This window comes from Convolutriloba macropyga, unplaced genomic scaffold (assembly GCF_964194025.1).
Source record: "Convolutriloba macropyga unplaced genomic scaffold, txConMacr16.3 SCAFFOLD_2456, whole genome shotgun sequence".
NCBI lineage: Eukaryota > Metazoa > Xenacoelomorpha > Acoela > Convolutidae > Convolutriloba > Convolutriloba macropyga.
The window spans coordinates 20,001-34,303 of NW_027452423.1; positions in this window are offsets into that span (position 1 = coordinate 20,001).

Here is a 14,303-nt window from a genome sequence, read left to right on the forward strand (position 1 = left end):
CTAACAGTGGCAGCCAATCAGAGTGCGAGAAAAGCGCTCCCAAATGGCCTAACAGTGGCAGCCAATCAGAGTGCGAGAAAAGCGCTCCCAAATGGCCTAACAGTGGCAGCCAATCAGAGTGCGAGAAAAGCGCTCCCAAATGGCCTAACAGTGGCAGCCAATCAGAGTGCGAGAAAAGCGCTCCCAAATGGCCTAACAGTGGCAGCCAATCAGAGTGCGAGAAAAGCGCTCCCAAATGGCCTAACAGTGGCAGCCAATCAGAGTGCGAGAAAAGCGCTCCCAAATGGCCTAACAGTGGCAGCCAATCAGAGTGCGAGAAAAGCGCTCCCAAATGGCCTAACAGTGGCAGCCAATCAGAGTGCGAGAAAAGCGCTCCCAAATGGCCTAACAGTGGCAGCCAATCAGAGTGCGAGAAAAGCGCTCCCAAATGGCCTAACAGTGGCAGCCAATCAGAGTGCGAGAAAAGCGCTCCCAAATGGCCTAACAGTGGCAGCCAATCAGAGTGCGAGAAAAGCGCTCCCAAATGGCCTAACAGTGGCAGCCAATCAGAGTGCGAGAAAAGCGCTCCCAAATGGCCTAACAGTGGCAGCCAATCAGAGTGCGAGAAAAGCGCTCCCAAATGGCCTAACAGTGGCAGCCAATCAGAGTGCGAGAAAAGCGCTCCCAAATGGCCTAACAGTGGCAGCCAATCAGAGTGCGAGAAAAGCGCTCCCAAATGGCCTAACAGTGGCAGCCAATCAGAGTGCGAGAAAAGCGCTCCCAAATGGCCTAACAGTGGCAGCCAATCAGAGTGCGAGAAAAGCGCTCCCAAATGGCCTAACAGTGGCAGCCAATCAGAGTGCGAGAAAAGCGCTCCCAAATGGCCTAACAGTGGCAGCCAATCAGAGTGCGAGAAAAGCGCTCCCAAATGGCCTAACAGTGGCAGCCAATCAGAGTGCGAGAAAAGCGCTCCCAAATGGCCTAACAGTGGCAGCCAGCTAGAGCTAGCTTAAGTTAGCTTGGGTTAGCTTGAGTTAGCTTTAATTAGCTTTAATTAGCTTAAGCTAGCTTAAGTTAGCTTGGGTTAGCTTGAGTTAGCTTGAGCTAGCTTGAGTTAGCTTGAATTAGCTTGAGTTAGCTTGAATTAGCTTGAGTTAGCTTGAGTTAGCTTGAATTAGCTTGAGTTAGCTTGAGTTAGCTCGGGTTAGCTTGAGTTTGACTTCATTAACCCAAGTTAGCTTGGGTTAACTTCATTAAGTTAGCTTGAACTAGCTTGAGTTAGCTTGAGTTAGCTTGAGTTAGCTTGAGTTAGCTTGAGTTAGCTTGTCTTAGCTTTAGCTAGCTTGAGTTAGCTTGAACTAGCTTTAGCTACCTTGAGTTAGCTTGAGTTAGCTCGGGTTAGCTTGAGTTAGCTTGAGTTAGCTTGAGTTAGCTTTAGCTAGCTTGAGTTAGCTTGAGTTAGCTTGAGTTAGCTTGAGTTAGCTTGAATTAGCTTGAGTTAGCTTGAGTTAGCTTTAGCTAGCTTGGGTTAGCTTGAGCTAGCTTGAGTTAGCTCGGGTTAGCTTGAGTTAGCTTGAGTTAGCTTTAGCTAGCTTGAGTTAGCTTGAGTTAGCTTGAGTTAGCTTGAGTTAGCTTTAGCTAGCTTGAGTTAGCTTGAACTAGCTTGAGTTAGCTTGAGCTAGCTTGAGTTAGCTTGAGTTAGCTTGAGTTAGCTTTAGCTAGCTTGAGTTAGCTTGAACTAGCTTTAGTTAGCTTGAGTTAGCTTGAGTTAGCTTGAGTTAGCTTGAGTTAGCTTGTCTTAGCTTTAGCTAGCTTGAGTTAGCTTGAACTAGCTTTAGCTACCTTGAGTTAGCTTGAGTTAGCTCGGGTTAGCTTGAGTTAGCTTGAGTTAGCTTGAGTTAGCTTTAGCTAGCTTGAGTTAGCTTGAGTTAGCTTGAGTTAGCTTGAACTAGCTTGAGTTAGCTTGAGTTAGCTTGAGTTAGCTTGAGTTAGCTTGAGTTAGCTTGAGTTAGCTTGTCTTAGCTTTAGCTAGCTTGAGTTAGCTTGAACTAGCTTTAGCTACCTTGAGTTAGCTTGAGTTAGCTCGGGTTAGCTTGAGTTAGCTTGAGTTAGCTTGAGTTAGCTTTAGCTAGCTTGAGTTAGCTTGAGTTAGCTTGAGTTAGCTTGAGTTAGCTTGAATTAGCTTGAGTTAGCTTGAGTTAGCTTTAGCTAGCTTGGGTTAGCTTGAGCTAGCTTGAGTTAGCTCGGGTTAGCTTGAGTTAGCTTGAGTTAGCTTTAGCTAGCTTGAGTTAGCTTGAGTTAGCTTGAGTTAGCTTGAGTTAGCTTTAGCTAGCTTGAGTTAGCTTGAACTAGCTTGAGTTAGCTTGAGCTAGCTTGAGTTAGCTTGAGTTAGCTTGAGTTAGCTTTAGCTAGCTTGAGTTAGCTTGAACTAGCTTTAGTTAGCTTGAGTTAGCTTGAGTTAGCTTGAGTTAGCTTGAGTTAGCTTGTCTTAGCTTTAGCTAGCTTGAGTTAGCTTGAACTAGCTTTAGCTACCTTGAGTTAGCTTGAGTTAGCTCGGGTTAGCTTGAGTTAGCTTGAGTTAGCTTGAGTTAGCTTTAGCTAGCTTGAGTTAGCTTGAGTTAGCTTGAGTTAGCTTGAACTAGCTTGAGTTAGCTTGAGTTAGCTTGAGTTAGCTTGAGTTAGCTTGAGTTAGCTTGAGTTAGCTTGTCTTAGCTTTAGCTAGCTTGAGTTAGCTTGAACTAGCTTTAGCTACCTTGAGTTAGCTTGAGTTAGCTCGGGTTAGCTTGAGTTAGCTTGAGTTAGCTTGAGTTAGCTTTAGCTAGCTTGAGTTAGCTTGAGTTAGCTTGAGTTAGCTTGAGTTAGCTTGAATTAGCTTGAGTTAGCTTGAGTTAGCTTTAGCTAGCTTGGGTTAGCTTGAGCTAGCTTGAGTTAGCTCGGGTTAGCTTGAGTTAGCTTGAGTTAGCTTTAGCTAGCTTGAGTTAGCTTGAGTTAGCTTGAGTTAGCTTGAGTTAGCTTTAGCTAGCTTGAGTTAGCTTGAACTAGCTTGAGTTAGCTTGAGCTAGCTTGAGTTAGCTTGAGTTAGCTTGAGTTAGCTTTAGCTAGCTTGAGTTAGCTTGAACTAGCTTGAGTTAGCTTGAGTTAGCTTGAGTTAGCTTGTCTTAGCTTTAGCTAGCTTGAGCTAGCTTGAACTAGCTTTAGCTACCTTGAGTTAGCTTGAGTTAGCTCGGGTTAGCTTGAGTTAGCTTGAGTTAGCTTGAGTTAGCTTTAGCTAGCTTGAGTTAGCTTGAGTTAGCTTGAGTTAGCTTGAACTAGCTTGAGTTAGCTTGAGTTAGCTTGAGTTAGCTTGAGTTAGCTTGAGTTAGCTTGTCTTAGCTTTAGCTAGCTTGAGTTAGCTTGAACTAGCTTTAGCTACCTTGAGTTAGCTTGAGTTAGCTCGGGTTAGCTTGAGTTAGCTTGAGTTAGCTTGAGTTAGCTTTAGCTAGCTTGAGTTAGCTTGAGTTAGCTTGAGTTAGCTTGAGTTAGCTTGAATTAGCTTGAGTTAGCTTGAGTTAGCTTTAGCTAGCTTGGGTTAGCTTGAGCTAGCTTGAGTTAGCTCGGGTTAGCTTGAGTTAGCTTGAGTTAGCTTTAGCTAGCTTGAGTTAGCTTGAGTTAGCTTGAGTTAGCTTGAGTTAGCTTTAGCTAGCTTGAGTTAGCTTGAACTAGCTTGAGTTAGCTTGAGCTAGCTTGAGTTAGCTTGAGTTAGCTTGAGTTAGCTTTAGCTAGCTTGAGTTAGCTTGAACTAGCTTGAGTTAGCTTGAGCTAGCTTGAGTTAGCTTGAGTTAGCTTGAGTTAGCTTTAGCTAGCTTGAGTTAGCTTGAACTAGCTTGAGTTAGCTTGAGTTAGCTTGAGTTAGCTTGAGTTAGCTTGTCTTAGCTTTAGCTAGCTTGAGCTAGCTTGAACTAGCTTTAGCTACCTTGAGTTAGCTTGAGTTAGCTCGGGTTAGCTTGAGTTAGCTTGAGTTAGCTTGAGTTAGCTTGAGCTAGCTTGAGTTAGCTTGAGTTAGCTTGAGTTAGCTTTAGCTAGCTTGAGTTAGCTTGAACTAGCTTGAGTTAGCTTGAGCTAGCTTGAGTTAGCTTGAGTTAGCTTGAGTTAGCTTTAGCTAGCTTGAGTTAGCTTGAACTAGCTTGAGTTAGCTTGAGTTAGCTTGAGTTAGCTTGAGTTAGCTTGTCTTAGCTTTAGCTAGCTTGAGCTAGCTTGAACTAGCTTTAGCTACCTTGAGTTAGCTTGAGTTAGCTCGGGTTAGCTTGAGTTAGCTTGAGTTAGCTTGAGTTAGCTTTAGCTAGCTTGAGTTAGCTTGAGTTAGCTTGAGTTAGCTTGAACTAGCTTGAGTTAGCTTGAGTTAGCTTGAGTTAGCTTGAGTTAGCTTGAGTTAGCTTGAGTTAGCTTGTCTTAGCTTTAGCTAGCTTGAGTTAGCTTGAACTAGCTTTAGCTACCTTGAGTTAGCTTGAGTTAGCTCGGGTTAGCTTGAGTTAGCTTGAGTTAGCTTGAGTTAGCTTTAGCTAGCTTGAGTTAGCTTGAGTTAGCTTGAGTTAGCTTGAGTTAGCTTGAATTAGCTTGAGTTAGCTTGAGTTAGCTTTAGCTAGCTTGGGTTAGCTTGAGCTAGCTTGAGTTAGCTCGGGTTAGCTTGAGTTAGCTTGAGTTAGCTTTAGCTAGCTTGAGTTAGCTTGAGTTAGCTTGAGTTAGCTTGAGTTAGCTTTAGCTAGCTTGAGTTAGCTTGAACTAGCTTGAGTTAGCTTGAGCTAGCTTGAGTTAGCTTGAGTTAGCTTGAGTTAGCTTTAGCTAGCTTGAGTTAGCTTGAACTAGCTTTAGTTAGCTTGAGTTAGCTTGAGTTAGCTTGAGTTAGCTTGAGTTAGCTTGTCTTAGCTTTAGCTAGCTTGAGTTAGCTTGAACTAGCTTTAGCTACCTTGAGTTAGCTTGAGTTAGCTCGGGTTAGCTTGAGTTAGCTTGAGTTAGCTTGAGTTAGCTTTAGCTAGCTTGAGTTAGCTTGAGTTAGCTTGAGTTAGCTTGAGTTAGCTTGAGTTAGCTTGAGTTAGCTTGTCTTAGCTTTAGCTAGCTTGAGTTAGCTTGAACTAGCTTTAGCTACCTTGAGTTAGCTTGAGTTAGCTCGGGTTAGCTTGAGTTAGCTTGAGTTAGCTTGAGTTAGCTTTAGCTAGCTTGAGTTAGCTTGAGTTAGCTTGAGTTAGCTTGAGTTAGCTTGAATTAGCTTGAGTTAGCTTGAGTTAGCTTTAGCTAGCTTGGGTTAGCTTGAGCTAGCTTGAGTTAGCTCGGGTTAGCTTGAGTTAGCTTGAGTTAGCTTTAGCTAGCTTGAGTTAGCTTGAGTTAGCTTGAGTTAGCTTGAGTTAGCTTTAGCTAGCTTGAGTTAGCTTGAACTAGCTTGAGTTAGCTTGAGCTAGCTTGAGTTAGCTTGAGTTAGCTTGAGTTAGCTTTAGCTAGCTTGAGTTAGCTTGAACTAGCTTTAGTTAGCTTGAGTTAGCTTGAGTTAGCTTTAGCTAGCTTGGGTTAGCTTGAGCTAGCTTGAGTTAGCTCGGGTTAGCTTGAGTTAGCTTGAGTTAGCTTTAGCTAGCTTGAGTTAGCTTGAGTTAGCTTGAGTTAGCTTGAGTTAGCTTTAGCTAGCTTGAGTTAGCTTGAACTAGCTTGAGTTAGCTTGAGCTAGCTTGAGTTAGCTTGAGTTAGCTTGAGTTAGCTTTAGCTAGCTTGAGTTAGCTTGAACTAGCTTTAGTTAGCTTGAGTTAGCTTGAGTTAGCTTGAGTTAGCTTGAGTTAGCTTGTCTTAGCTTTAGCTAGCTTGAGTTAGCTTGAACTAGCTTTAGCTACCTTGAGTTAGCTTGAGTTAGCTCGGGTTAGCTTGAGTTAGCTTGAGTTAGCTTGAGTTAGCTTTAGCTAGCTTGAGTTAGCTTGAGTTAGCTTGAGTTAGCTTGAGTTAGCTTGAGTTAGCTTGAGTTAGCTTGTCTTAGCTTTAGCTAGCTTGAGTTAGCTTGAACTAGCTTTAGCTACCTTGAGTTAGCTTGAGTTAGCTCGGGTTAGCTTGAGTTAGCTTGAGTTAGCTTGAGTTAGCTTTAGCTAGCTTGAGTTAGCTTGAGTTAGCTTGAGTTAGCTTGAGTTAGCTTGAATTAGCTTGAGTTAGCTTGAGTTAGCTTTAGCTAGCTTGGGTTAGCTTGAGCTAGCTTGAGTTAGCTCGGGTTAGCTTGAGTTAGCTTGAGTTAGCTTTAGCTAGCTTGAGTTAGCTTGAGTTAGCTTGAGTTAGCTTGAGTTAGCTTTAGCTAGCTTGAGTTAGCTTGAACTAGCTTGAGTTAGCTTGAGCTAGCTTGAGTTAGCTTGAGTTAGCTTGAGTTAGCTTTAGCTAGCTTGAGTTAGCTTGAACTAGCTTGAGTTAGCTTGAGTTAGCTTGAGTTAGCTTGTCTTAGCTTTAGCTAGCTTGAGCTAGCTTGAACTAGCTTTAGCTACCTTGAGTTAGCTTGAGTTAGCTCGGGATAGCTTGAGTTAGCTTGAGTTAGCTTGAGTTAGCTTTAGCTAGCTTGAGTTAGCTTGAGTTAGCTTGAGTTAGCTTGAACTAGCTTGAGTTAGCTTGAGTTAGCTTGAGTTAGCTTGAGTTAGCTTGAGTTAGCTTGTCTTAGCTTTAGCTAGCTTGAGTTAGCTTGAACTAGCTTTAGCTACCTTGAGTTAGCTTGAGTTAGCTCGGGTTAGCTTGAGTTAGCTTGAGTTAGCTTGAGTTAGCTTTAGCTAGCTTGAGTTAGCTTGAGTTAGCTTGAGTTAGCTTGAGTTAGCTTGAATTAGCTTGAGTTAGCTTGAGTTAGCTTTAGCTAGCTTGGGTTAGCTTGAGCTAGCTTGAGTTAGCTCGGGTTAGCTTGAGTTAGCTTGAGTTAGCTTTAGCTAGCTTGAGTTAGCTTGAGTTAGCTTGAGTTAGCTTGAGTTAGCTTTAGCTAGCTTGAGTTAGCTTGAACTAGCTTGAGTTAGCTTGAGCTAGCTTGAGTTAGCTTGAGTTAGCTTGAGTTAGCTTTAGCTAGCTTGAGTTAGCTTGAACTAGCTTGAGTTAGCTTGAGCTAGCTTGAGTTAGCTTGAGTTAGCTTGAGTTAGCTTTAGCTAGCTTGAGTTAGCTTGAACTAGCTTGAGTTAGCTTGAGTTAGCTTGAGTTAGCTTGAGTTAGCTTGTCTTAGCTTTAGCTAGCTTGAGCTAGCTTGAACTAGCTTTAGCTACCTTGAGTTAGCTTGAGTTAGCTCGGGTTAGCTTGAGTTAGCTTGAGTTAGCTTGAGTTAGCTTGAGCTAGCTTGAGTTAGCTTGAGTTAGCTTGAGTTAGCTTTAGCTAGCTTGAGTTAGCTTGAACTAGCTTGAGTTAGCTTGAGCTAGCTTGAGTTAGCTTGAGTTAGCTTGAGTTAGCTTTAGCTAGCTTGAGTTAGCTTGAACTAGCTTGAGTTAGCTTGAGTTAGCTTGAGTTAGCTTGAGTTAGCTTGTCTTAGCTTTAGCTAGCTTGAGCTAGCTTGAACTAGCTTTAGCTACCTTGAGTTAGCTTGAGTTAGCTCGGGTTAGCTTGAGTTAGCTTGAGTTAGCTTGAGTTAGCTTTAGCTAGCTTGAGTTAGCTTGAGTTAGCTTGAGTTAGCTTGAACTAGCTTGAGTTAGCTTGAGTTAGCTTGAGTTAGCTTGAGTTAGCTTGAGTTAGCTTGAGTTAGCTTGTCTTAGCTTTAGCTAGCTTGAGTTAGCTTGAACTAGCTTTAGCTACCTTGAGTTAGCTTGAGTTAGCTCGGGTTAGCTTGAGTTAGCTTGAGTTAGCTTGAGTTAGCTTTAGCTAGCTTGAGTTAGCTTGAGTTAGCTTGAGTTAGCTTGAGTTAGCTTGAATTAGCTTGAGTTAGCTTGAGTTAGCTTTAGCTAGCTTGGGTTAGCTTGAGCTAGCTTGAGTTAGCTCGGGTTAGCTTGAGTTAGCTTGAGTTAGCTTTAGCTAGCTTGAGTTAGCTTGAGTTAGCTTGAGTTAGCTTGAGTTAGCTTTAGCTAGCTTGAGTTAGCTTGAACTAGCTTGAGTTAGCTTGAGCTAGCTTGAGTTAGCTTGAGTTAGCTTGAGTTAGCTTTAGCTAGCTTGAGTTAGCTTGAACTAGCTTTAGTTAGCTTGAGTTAGCTTGAGTTAGCTTGAGTTAGCTTGAGTTAGCTTGTCTTAGCTTTAGCTAGCTTGAGTTAGCTTGAACTAGCTTTAGCTACCTTGAGTTAGCTTGAGTTAGCTCGGGTTAGCTTGAGTTAGCTTGAGTTAGCTTGAGTTAGCTTTAGCTAGCTTGAGTTAGCTTGAGTTAGCTTGAGTTAGCTTGAGTTAGCTTGAGTTAGCTTGAGTTAGCTTGTCTTAGCTTTAGCTAGCTTGAGTTAGCTTGAACTAGCTTTAGCTACCTTGAGTTAGCTTGAGTTAGCTCGGGTTAGCTTGAGTTAGCTTGAGTTAGCTTGAGTTAGCTTTAGCTAGCTTGAGTTAGCTTGAGTTAGCTTGAGTTAGCTTGAGTTAGCTTGAATTAGCTTGAGTTAGCTTGAGTTAGCTTTAGCTAGCTTGGGTTAGCTTGAGCTAGCTTGAGTTAGCTCGGGTTAGCTTGAGTTAGCTTGAGTTAGCTTTAGCTAGCTTGAGTTAGCTTGAGTTAGCTTGAGTTAGCTTGAGTTAGCTTTAGCTAGCTTGAGTTAGCTTGAACTAGCTTGAGTTAGCTTGAGCTAGCTTGAGTTAGCTTGAGTTAGCTTGAGTTAGCTTTAGCTAGCTTGAGTTAGCTTGAACTAGCTTGAGTTAGCTTGAGTTAGCTTGAGTTAGCTTGAGTTAGCTTGAGTTAGCTTGTCTTAGCTTTAGCTAGCTTGAGTTAGCTTGAACTAGCTTTAGCTACCTTGAGTTAGCTTGAGTTAGCTCGGGTTAGCTTGAGTTAGCTTGAGTTAGCTTGAGTTAGCTTTAGCTAGCTTGAGTTAGCTTGAGTTAGCTTGAGTTAGCTTGAACTAGCTTGAGTTAGCTTGAGTTAGCTTGAGTTAGCTTGAGTTAGCTTGAGTTAGCTTGTCTTAGCTTTAGCTAGCTTGAGTTAGCTTGAACTAGCTTTAGCTACCTTCAGTTAGCTTGAGTTAGCTCGGGTTAGCTTGAGTTAGCTTGAGTTAGCTTGAGTTAGCTTTAGCTAGCTTGAGTTAGCTTGAGTTAGCTTGAGTTAGCTTGAGTTAGCTTGAATTAGCTTGAGTTAGCTTGAGTTAGCTTTAGCTAGCTTGGGTTAGCTTGAGCTAGCTTGAGTTAGCTCGGGTTAGCTTGAGTTAGCTTGAGTTAGCTTTAGCTAGCTTGAGTTAGCTTGAGTTAGCTTGAGTTAGCTTGAGTTAGCTTTAGCTAGCTTGAGTTAGCTTGAGCTAGCTGAGTTAGCTTGAGTTAGCTAGCTTGAGCTTGAGCTAGCTAGCTAGCTTGAGCTTGAGCTAGCTAGCTCGCTTGAGCTTGAGCTTGAGCTAGCTAGCTTGAGCTTGAGCTAGCTAGCTAGCTTGAGCTTGAGCTTGAGCTAGCTGGCTTGAGCTTGAGCTAGCTAGCTTGAGCTTGAGCTAGCTAGCTAGCTAGCTTGAGCTTGAGCTTGAGCTAGCTAGCTAGCTTGAGCTAGCTATCTAGCTTGAGCTTGAGCTAGCTAGCTAGCTTGAGCTTGAGCTTGAGCTTGAGCTAGCTGGCTTGAGCTTGAGCTAGCTAGCTTGAGCTTGAGCTAGCTAGCTAGCTTGAGCTTGAGCTTGAGCTAGCTGGCTTGAGCTTGAGCTAGCTAGCTTGAGCTTGAGCTAGCTAGCTAGCTTGAGCTTGAGCTTGAGCTAGCTAGCTAGCTAGCTTGAGCTTGAGCTTGAGCTTGAGCTAGCTAGCTTGAGCTTGAGCTAGCTAGCTAGCTTGAGCTTGAGCTTGAGCTAGCTAGCTTGAGCTTGAGCTTGAGCTAGCTAGCTTGAGCTTGAGCTTGAGCTAGCTAGCTTGAGCTTGAGCTTGAGCTAGCTAGCTTGAGCTTGAGCTTGAGCTAGCTAGCTAGCTAGCTTGAGCTTGAGCTAGCTAGCTTGAGCTTGAGCTAGCTAGCTAGCTTGAGATTGAGCTTGAGCTAGCTGGCTTGAGCTTGAGCTAGCTAGCTTGAGCTTGAGCTAGCTAGCTTGAGCTTGAGCTAGCTAGCTAGCTTGAACTTGAGCTAGCTAGCTAGCTTGAGCTTGAGCTTGAGCTAGCTAGCTAGCTTGAGCTTGAGCTTGAGCTAGCTGGCTTGAGCTTGAGCTAGCTAGCTTGAGCTTGAGCTAGCTAGCTTGAGCTTGAGCTAGCTAGCTAGCTTGAACTTGAGCTAGCTAGCTAGCTTGAGCTTGAGCTAGCTAGCTAGCTTGAGCTTGAGCTAGCTAGCTAGCTTGAGCTTGAGCTTGAGCTAGCTAGCTTGAGCTTGAGCTTGAGCTAGCTAGCTAGCTTGAGCTTGAGCTAGCTAGCTTGAGCTTGAGCTAGCTAGCTTGAGCTTGAGCTAGCTAGCTAGCTTGAGCTTGAGCTAGCTAGCTAGCTTGAACTTGAGCTAGCTAGCTAGCTTGAGCTTGAGCTAGCTAGCTAGCTTGAGCTAGCTAGCTAGCTTGAGCTTGAGCTTGAGCTAGCTAGCTTGAGCTTGAGCTAGCTAGCTAGCTTGAGCTTGAGCTAGCTAGCTAGCTTGAGCTTGAGCTAGCTAGCTAGCTTGAGCTTGAGCTTGAGCTAGCTAGCTTGAGCTTGAGCTTGAGCTAGCTAGCTAGCTTGAGCTTGAGCTAGCTAGCTTGAGCTTGAGCTAGCTAGCTTGAGCTTGAGCTAGCTAGCAAGCTTGTGCTTGAGCTAGCTAGCTAGCTTGAGCTTGAGCTTGAGCTAGCTAGCTTGAGCTTGAGCTAGCTAGCTTGAGCTTGAGCTAGCTAGCTTGAGCTTGAGCTAGCTAGCAAGCTTGTGCTTGAGCTAGCTAGCTAGCTTGAGCTTGAGCTTGAGCTAGCTGGCTTGAGCTTGAGCTAGCTAGCTTGAGCTTGAGCTAGCTAGCTTGAGCTTGACCTAGCTAGCTAGCTTGAACTTGAGCTAGCTAGCTAGCTTGAGCTTGAGCTAGCTAGCTAGCTTGAGCTTGAGCTAGCTAGCTAGCTTGAGCTTGAGCTTGAGCTAGCTAGCTTGAGCTTGAGCTTGAGCTAGCTAGCTAGCTTGAGCTTGAGCTAGCTAGCTTGAGCTTGAGCTAGCTAGCTTGAGCTTGAGCTAGCTAGCTAGCTTGAGCTTGAGCTAGCTAGCTAGCTTGAACTTGAGCTAGCTAGCTAGCTTGAGTTTGAGCTAGCTAGCTTGAGCTTGAGCTAGCTAGCTTGAGCTTGAGCTAGCTAGCTAGCTTGAACTTGAGCTAGCTAGCTAGCTTGAGCTTGAGCTAGCTAGCTAGCTTGAGCTTGAGCTAGCTAGCTAGCTTGAGCTTGAGCTTGAGCTAGCTAGCTTGAGCTTGAGCTTGAGCTAGCTAGCTAGCTTGAGCTTGAGCTAGCTAGCTTGAGCTTGAGCTAGCTAGCTTGAGCTTGAGCTAGCTAGCTAGCTTGAGCTTGAGCTAGCTAGCTAGCTTGAACTTGAGCTAGCTAGCTAGCTTGAGCTTGAGCTAGCTAGCTTGAGCTTGAGCTAGCTAGCTAGCTTGAGCTTGAGCTTGAGCTTGAGCTAGCTAGCTAGCTAGCTTGAGCTTGAGCTTGAGCTTGAGCTAGCTAGCTTGAGCTTGAGCTAGCTAGCTAGCTTGAGCTTGGGCTTGAGCTAGCTAGCTTGAGCTTGAGCTTGAGCTAGCTAGCTTGAGCTTGAGCTTGAGCTAGCTAGCTTGAGCTTGAGCTTGAGCTAGCTAGCTTGAGCTTGAGCTTGAGCTAGCTAGCTAGCTAGCTTGAGCTTGAGCTAGCTAGCTTGAGCTTGAGCTAGCTAGCTAGCTTGAGCTTGAGCTTGAGCTAGCTGGCTTGAGCTTGAGCTAGCTAGCTTGAGCTTGAGCTAGCTAGCTTGAGCTTGAGCTAGCTAGCTAGCTTGAACTTGAGCTAGCTAGCTAGCTTGAGCTTGAGCTTGAGCTTGAGCTAGCTAGCTAGCTTGAGCTTGAGCTTGAGCTAGCTGGCTTGAGCTTGAGCTAGCTAGCTTGAGCTTGAGCTAGCTAGCTTGAGCTTGAGCTAGCTAGCTAGCTTGAACTTGAGCTAGCTAGCTAGCTTGAGCTTGAGCTAGCTAGCTAGCTTGAGCTTGAGCTAGCTAGCTAGCTTGAGCTTGAGCTTGAGCTAGCTAGCTTGAGCTTGAGCTTGAGCTAGCTAGCTAGCTTGAGCTTGAGCTAGCTAGCTTGAGCTTGAGCTAGATAGCTTGAGCTTGAGCTAGCTAGCTAGCTTGAGCTTGAGCTAGCTAGCTAGCTTGAACTTGAGCTAGCTAGCTAGCTTGAGCTTGAGCTAGCTAGCTAGCTTGAGCTAGCTAGCTAGCTTGAGCTTGAGCTTGAGCTAGCTAGCTTGAGCTTGAGCTAGCTAGCTAGCTTGAGCTTGAGCTAGCTAGCTAGCTTGAGCTTGAGCTAGCTAGCTAGCTTGAGCTTGAGCTTGAGCTAGCTAGCTTGAGCTTGAGCTTGAGCTAGCTAGCTAGCTTGAGCTTGAGCTAGCTAGCTTGAGCTTGAGCTAGCTAGCTTGAGCTTGAGCTAGCTAGCAAGCTTGTGCTTGAGCTAGCTAGCTAGCTTGAGCTTGAGCTTGAGCTAGCTAGCTTGAGCTTGAGCTAGCTAGCTTGAGCTTGAGCTAGCTAGCTTGAGCTTGAGCTAGCTAGCAAGCTTGTGCTTGAGCTAGCTAGCTAGCTTGAGCTTGAGCTTGAGCTAGCTGGCTTGAGCTTGAGCTAGCTAGCTTGAGCTTGAGCTAGCTAGCTTGAGCTTGAGCTAGCTAGCTAGCTTGAACTTGAGCTAGCTAGCTAGCTTGAGCTTGAGCTAGCTAGCTAGCTTGAGCTTGAGCTAGCTAGCTAGCTTGAGCTTGAGCTTGAGCTAGCTAGCTTGAGCTTGAGCTTGAGCTAGCTAGCTAGCTTGAGCTTGAGCTAGCTAGCTTGAGCTTGAGCTAGCTAGCTTGAGCTTGAGCTAGCTAGCTAGCTTGAGCTTGAGCTAGCTAGCTAGCTTGAACTTGAGCTAGCTAGCTAGCTTGAGTTTGAGCTAGCTAGCTTGAGCTTGAGCTAGCTAGCTTGAGCTTGAGCTAGCTAGCTAGCTTGAACTTGAGCTAGCTAGCTAGCTTGAGCTTGAGCTAGCTAGCTAGCTTGAGCTTGAGCTAGCTAGCTAGCTTGAGCTTGAGCTTGAGCTAGCTAGCTTGAGCTTGAGCTTGAGCTAGCTAGCTAGCTTGAGCTTGAGCTAGCTAGCTTGAGCTTGAGCTAGCTAGCTTGAGCTTGAGCTAGCTAGCTAGCTTGAGCTTGAGCTAGCTAGCTAGCTTGAACTTGAGCTAGCTAGCTAGCTTGAGCTTGAGCTAGCTAGCTAGCTTGAGCTAGCTAGCTAGCTTGAGCTTGAGCTTGAGCTTGAGCTAGCTAGCTTGAGCTTGAGCTAGCTAGCTAGCTTGAGCTTGAGCTAGCTAGCTAGCTTGAGCTTGAGCTAGCTAGCTAGCTTGAGCTTGAGCTTGAGCTAGCTAGCTTGAGCTTGAGCTAGCTAGCTAGCTTGAGCTTGAGCTAGCTAGCTAGCTTGAGCTTGAGCTTGAGCTAGCTAGCTTGAGCTTGAGCTTGAGCTAGCTAGCTAGCTTGAGCTTGAGCTAGCTAGCTTGAGCTTGAGCTAGCTAGCTTGAGCTTGAGCTAGCTAGCTAGCTTGTGCTTGAGCTAGCTAGCTAGCTTGAGCTTGAGCTTGAGCTAGCTGGCTTGAGCTTGAGCTAGCTAGCTTGAGCTTGAGCTAGCTAGCTTGAGCTTGAGCTAGCTAGCTAGCTTGAACTTGAGCTAGCTAGCTAGCTTGAGCTTGAGCTAGCTAGCTAGCTTGAGCTTGAGCTAGCTAGCTAGCTTGAGCTTGAGCTTGAGCTAGCTAGCTTGAGCTTGAGCTTGAGCTAGCTAGCTAGCTTGAGCTTGAGCTAGCTAGCTTGAGCTTGAGCTAGCTAGCTTGAGCTTGAGCTAGCTAGCTAGCTTGAGCTTGAGCTAGCTAGCTAGCTTGAACTTGAGCTAGCTAGCTAGCTTGAGCTTGAGCTAGCTAGCTAGCTTGAGCTAGCTAGCTAGCTTGAGCTTGAGCTTGAGCTAGCTAGCTTGAGCTTGAGCTAGCTAGCTAGCTTGAGCTTGAGCTAGCTAGCTAGCTTGAGCTTGAGCCAGCTAGCTAGCTTGAGCTTGAGCTTGAGCTAGCTAGCTTGAGCTTGAGCTTGAGCTAGCTAGCTAGCTTGAGCTTGAGCTAGCTAGCTTGAGCTTGAGCTAGC